General features: G+C 34.4%; 1 long non-coding RNA gene across 1 annotated transcript; it reads right to left on the bottom strand.

Annotated features, from left to right (window-relative positions):
* Positions 1-808: 808 nt before the first annotated feature.
* LOC117335459 lies at positions 809-2,996 on the bottom strand. Its single transcript, XR_004534408.1, has 3 exons — positions 2,278-2,996; positions 2,094-2,164; positions 809-1,528 (listed from the first exon to the last, which is right to left on the bottom strand). It is a non-coding gene; the product is annotated as an uncharacterized LOC117335459 (long non-coding RNA).
* Between the last annotated feature and the right edge of the window lie 3,285 nt (positions 2,997-6,281).

Genomic DNA, 6,281 nt, shown 5'->3' with positions numbered 1-6,281 from the left:
TAGGTCAGTCGAAATGACACACATGCTAAGATTCCAAAATACAGCTGATTTTCCCCTTATGAATTTGCAGCATGATCACAGCATAGATGCAGTATGAATGCAGCATGGAATTGCAGCATGAATGAAGCATGACTGCAGCATGGTGCCTAATTTACCTCACTATATATTCTTACTAGTTAAAGCATGATTGCAGCATGTTTCAATTATGCAAATTATGCTGGGATCATGCTGCATTTATGCTTTAAGGAAGCATGGCCGCAGCATGATCCCAGCATGGTCTGTGAAGCATGATCCCAGCATGGTCTGCAGCATGATCCCAGCATGGTCTGCAGCATGATCCCAGCATGGTTTGCAGCATGATCCCAGCATGGTCTGCAGCATGATCCCAGCATGTTTCAATTATGCAAATTATGCTGGGATCATGCTTCAATCATGCTTCATGGCAGCATGGTTTACAAAATCAATGAAAATCATGCAATAAAAACTTGAAGAATACTTTTGTATTACATTTTATTTGGTAAATAACATGGTATAAAACTTTTCATACAGGCTTTTTTTTTCTAGTTCAAACATTTAAAACTTATCAATGAAATGAGAATGTGACAAAACAAATTTTAATTCTAATTTACCCATGGTACTTATTTTATTTGCCTCTTATATTCTTTTTCTCAAAACTTCCATCACATACACAACACAGCTATCTTTTTCCAGTACAATTTTCAAATACAACTAATATCAATTCATCCTAGCTAGAAGTGGTTTGTTTCAACAAAAATAGTCAGCAAGATATACAAGTTCAATGTCAGTACATACTACAGTATGTATTTATAATTCTGTTTTTTTTTTCTAAAATAGTAGGAAAATAGTACAAAATAATATTTTCCAGCAGAGTTATAGTAGGATATGTATACATTTTGTCACCGACACACAAGACTGATTTCAGACAGTATATGTAGTTTCCTCGAAGTAGCCCAGCTGTACTGGAAACTGTTTTCATGTGTGTCCGTGAACTTAAAATAAACAAAAACAAGCAACAGTCGAAGACTTCTTCTATCGAATTTAACATTATTTCTAATAAACTGTGAAAAGATTATCATAATTTTGGAATCAATTCTAAATACTGACTAAATGAAATGTTGATTGACAATTTGAACAATGGTGTGTTGTTTGATGTAGCACGTACTGTAGTGATATATCTCTGTCACTGTCCCCGGGGATTTCAATACAACCAAGCTTGAGACGACTATATTATATTTTTTGCTAGTACAACAAATAACTAACAAGGATTTTCAGATTATATACATGATTTTTTTTTGTATATATATTAATGTTTACACTTTTATTATGAAAGGAAATGTTGTATACCTCGACAGATAACATATCTCGAATAATCTTAATTAATGTGAAACATAAACTTCTTAATTTCTCTTCATTCCTTTCTTCTTTGTGTTAAGTCAATGCCATCAATTTGGACCACAATGCATGCGGTGTTCCTCATTCCAGAATGTACTGCATGAAGACTCAGTCTCTGTTGGAAGAAAGAAAGACTTTTAGAATATTCTTTTATTTCAAAATTAGAATAATTGTCAAGTTTTTGAAGATAATGTATGTATTTAACTTATGTACTTTCATGATCACTTTGCTATCATTTTCATTATGTTTGCTTTGGAAGCCTTTTTATCAAGAAAATTTAAGCCAGCCACACAAAGCTACAAAATAAAACTTGCCAGGATGACTTAATTATTAATTAAATCAAGCTACTCCCGAATTCTCCATCAGTTCATATCAATGTGAAACTGCAATATACTATACATAAAACAATGTTACTTACTTATAATTCATCTTAATTCACCTATTTCATTTAATCGTTTCAATTTGATGCAATAATCTGCAAACATCGATCCTCAAAAGAATGTGGAGGTAAAGATCTTTCACGAAAGGTTTCATTATCCAAAACACAAATTTTCCTCACCATTGTTTGTGAATACGTATGTACGTCATAATCATAACAAGGGTTGTGTGAGTGGGGAAAAAATGCAATTTAAGTCGGACCGAAGATCGTTAATAATAAATAAATAAAATTGAAAACTTACGATTGTAACACATGGATCGGTACTGCGTTTCCTTCGGCCGTGTAATCTGTGATAAATTAATCATCAAAACCCTGAAAAATAAATAATTAGGTATTATTGATATGAAAAGATCTATATCAAATTCATTGTCGTATAATGTGAAACGATGTCAGAACGTGAAGAAGATTATATAATTAAAACTTACCCTGTCTTGTAACGATGTTTGTCGGTAAAAATATGCATCGGTCGTCAAAAACAACGAGAAAGCTGATATTCATTCGTCGGTAACTTGAAGTAAGTCGATCTTCTTCAGTAAGACGGGAAACAAACTTTGTTTTTAGGCTATCGTCGTGTTTGTTTATACTTTTCTTCTGGAAATAAACATCCGGTGAATTCAAACATGGCTATCAGACTTCCCGCTAAACTCGTGTGTGTTGCATCATGGGATAAATATTTTACTGCCAGAGATTAACACGATTCATTTTTACTTGTGCGTGTTTTTTATTCTAAATCATAAACTTCTATTGTGTCATACTTTTAAGATAAATATTACAGTATTTAATACTTGCATCGTGCACATTTAGATCGCACGAGCTCGAGGAGCACTCTCGTCACATCTCGGGAGCAAGGTAAACAAACGAGGTCATAGGTGAACCGAACGATAAACATGTAATCTGACCAGAGGTTTTGGCCTCGTCTGTCATACGCCTATTGTTTGATATGGATGTATTTTCAGACGAGGAACCGACCAATGCACGTTTTCTTTTTATGTTCACGATTTCAAATAATTCAGATTAAAGTACGGGAATATCGTCTGTTGTTAGTAAACTCATGTCGAGGTCGAGATCATCACAGCGCTTAACTTCAATATACGTTTTACAAGGAAGCGTCCGAGTGACAACATAAGTTCGACACATGTTTATTGGAGTTTATTGTGTCAAACACGACGTGATTTCGTATGCTATTATCAGATGTAATCTTAACACCGCATATATCCAGAAAGTATGCGATACAAAGACAAAGAGCAGGTGATTTTAATCTTATTTGATTGAATTAAAAGCGATATTCCAAGCACATGTGTAACTGTTGGTAGAGTGATCCCGATTTTGTTTTGGCGAACATGTTACATGTATGGCTACCTGGTAGTAAGCTGGTGCATGGTTAATGGCAACGTCTTGGTTTATGTCAGTGTTTGGATAAAGTGACTGATTCTATCTCCGATAAAAAGTGTATAATCGAAGCAAAAGTCAATATACTGGTTCTTCAAAAAACGATCTAAACTCTGAAAATTTGAATGAAATTTTTATAGGGATGAGTTTTAAGTCGTCACACGAATGTACTAACTTGCAACATTCATCAATGTTTAAGTTAATTCCTTCTGAGATAGAACTACAAGTGAAAGCTGACAAAATATCACATTTAAAAGCTGTGAACCGTTATACTAACAAAGAACATACTTATAAACGAAATACTTAATTAAAATAATTGTTATTGAATTTTAAATAAATATGTGTGGTACTGATCAAGTATAAAAAGGAAATTCTGCAACACAAACATGTTTTTGAAAATTATTTTGTTATCACCATTGATACCTGGAAATTTCTATATTTTATTTAAAATTAAAAAAAAGATACTAAAATATCTAATACCAACTTTTGTTAATTTTCTGTATCTTATTTTATTGATTAATAATTGTTTAGGTTAATCTTGGTACCTGGGAAATTTGGTCCTAGATTTTGGATCCTCGCTTGGACCTACATTTCACCCACAGAAATTTTGTGATGTCCGAACAAAGGAATGCCCTTTTAAGCTAATACAGAATGGCCAAGCATATACACATTTCAACTTAAACAATTCATGTTAATACATGAAAGAATGGTGCAGTTCATTAAATTAACTAAGTTAATACAGCATAATTGCAGCATGGTACAGTTTGTATCTAAAATGGCAAAGTTAATACAGCATGGTTGCAGCATGGTACAGATCCTATCTAAAATGCCAAAGTTATTGCAGCATGGTTGCAGCATGATGCATTTCATATGATAAATTTACTAAGTCCACAAAGCATGATTGCAGCATGATATAATTCGATATCCAAACTGGCAAAGTTATTGCAGCATGGTTGCAGCATGGTACATATCCTGTCTAAAATGACAAAGTTATTGCAGCATGGTTGCAGCATGATATGATTTGATATCCAAACTGGCAAAGTTATTGCAGCATGGTTGCAGCATGATACAGTGCATATGATAAATTAACTAAGTCGACAAAGCATGATTGCAGCATGATAGAGTTCAGATATTCAATTACCTCAATTTTTAAAGCATGGTTGCAGTACATGCTGTACAGAAGCATGGTACCATGCTGCTATGCAGCACATGCTGCAATCATGCTGTGAAACTAGCAGCATGATGCCAGCATAAAAGCAGCATGATTGCAGCATATGCTGCATTGCAGTCCATGCTGCAAATTGATAAGGGTCGTCACTGCCGTATACAGCAAAAATACATACGGTGGGTGTATTCAGGTGAATTTAAAAGCAAGATATGTCTATATATAGCAAATATGTTTCTGATCATGTGATATGGTATATATAAAATAAAACAAATGTCTATGAAAGCTTGAGTAACGATGGCCAGGGAATCAACATTGATGTCACCAGAGTTTTCGTACAAAAAATTGTGAGAGATTTGAATTCGTTTAAGACTCTCATTGCGCATAAACACGAACATAAGTTCCACACGAGTTATAAGTGATTACAGTAATGAGAAATTCCGAGACATGTGAGGCAGATGAGACACACAATCATTTATATAGTATAGTGACAATGATAAATAACAGTTTTATCTTACCGATACGGTAATTATTTATACACCTTCCACATAAGGACAAGTAAATATGTTGTATCTGAACAAATGTGTTAAGGTTTAAAAAGCAAACAGAAAAGCCAATATTTTAGAGATTTCATTATCACCATTGATTGTCGCTCTCAAGTTTTCCACTTTAGACATTTATGGAGTCTTAAAGCAAAACATAAAATGCTGTCATTGATAGTTAACATTTCCAATCAATCATACCAAAATTTCAAGAAAATTTCTAAGTGTTTCCACCAAAAAGTTTTCCAAATGTAAATTACTAAAATGGTCCTAGGTTTGTCAAGTTTACAATCAATTATAAGTTTTTGGTCTTTCTTATCTTATTATATTTATGAAACATAACAAAAATTTAAACAGCCCGAACAGAAATTAATCAACTGGAAAGCAAGAGTACAAGAAAATAATTATGTTATTAAGCATACAGACAACTCACATAATTTTAAAACACTACATGTACCTTGAAATACAGGCAGTAAAGATGGTCCCCTGCTTCCACCTGTCACATGCACACACAGAAGCTGCTGTGTGGGAGACTAACTAGTGAGATACAGGTTTGTACCAGGCAGCAAGCTCATTCTCTCTCCTGCCTATCAGCACAGACAAGCACAGATACATCAGCCACTGCCACGTGTGTCTCTAACCATGCTGCTCTATCAACATCTCCCTTTAACAATGCTTTCTATAGCCACACTCCTCCATACACACATTCCTATAACCACACTTGGCTATGTTTCTCTAACTACATTGTATGCTTCTCTTACTATGCTCCTCTAACTATGCTTCTCTAACTATGCTTCTCTAACTATGTTTCTCTAACTATGCTTCTCTAACCATGCTTCTCTTACCTTGCTTCTCTTACCATGCTTCTCTTACCATGCTTCTCTTACCATGCTTCTCTAACTATGCTTCTCTAACTGTGCTTCTCTAACCATGCATTGTTTCTCTAACTATTCTTCTTCTACAATGATCTAGCTTCTCTCACTATACTTATCTCACAATGTTTCACTAACCATGCTTTTCTAACCATGCTTCTCTTCTCTCACTAATCTTCTCTAACCAAGCTTCTCTGACTATGATTCTCTAACCATGCTTCTCTGACTATAATTCTCTAACCATGCTTCTCTAACCAATATTTTCTAACCACGCTTCTCTAACCATGCTTCTCTAACCATGCTTCTCTAACCAAACTTTTCTAACCACGCTTCCCTAACAATGCTTCTCTTACTATGCTTCTCTCACCATGCTTTTCTAACCATGCTTCTCTAACTATGCTTCTCTTACCATGCTTCTCTAACTATGCTTCTCTCACTATGCTTCTCTTACCATGCTTCTC

Source organism: Pecten maximus, chromosome 1 (assembly GCF_902652985.1).
Source record: "Pecten maximus chromosome 1, xPecMax1.1, whole genome shotgun sequence".
NCBI lineage: Eukaryota > Metazoa > Mollusca > Bivalvia > Pectinida > Pectinidae > Pecten > Pecten maximus.
Note: the sequence above shows the minus strand (reverse complement) of the source record. Positions and strands in the feature narration are given on the sequence as shown.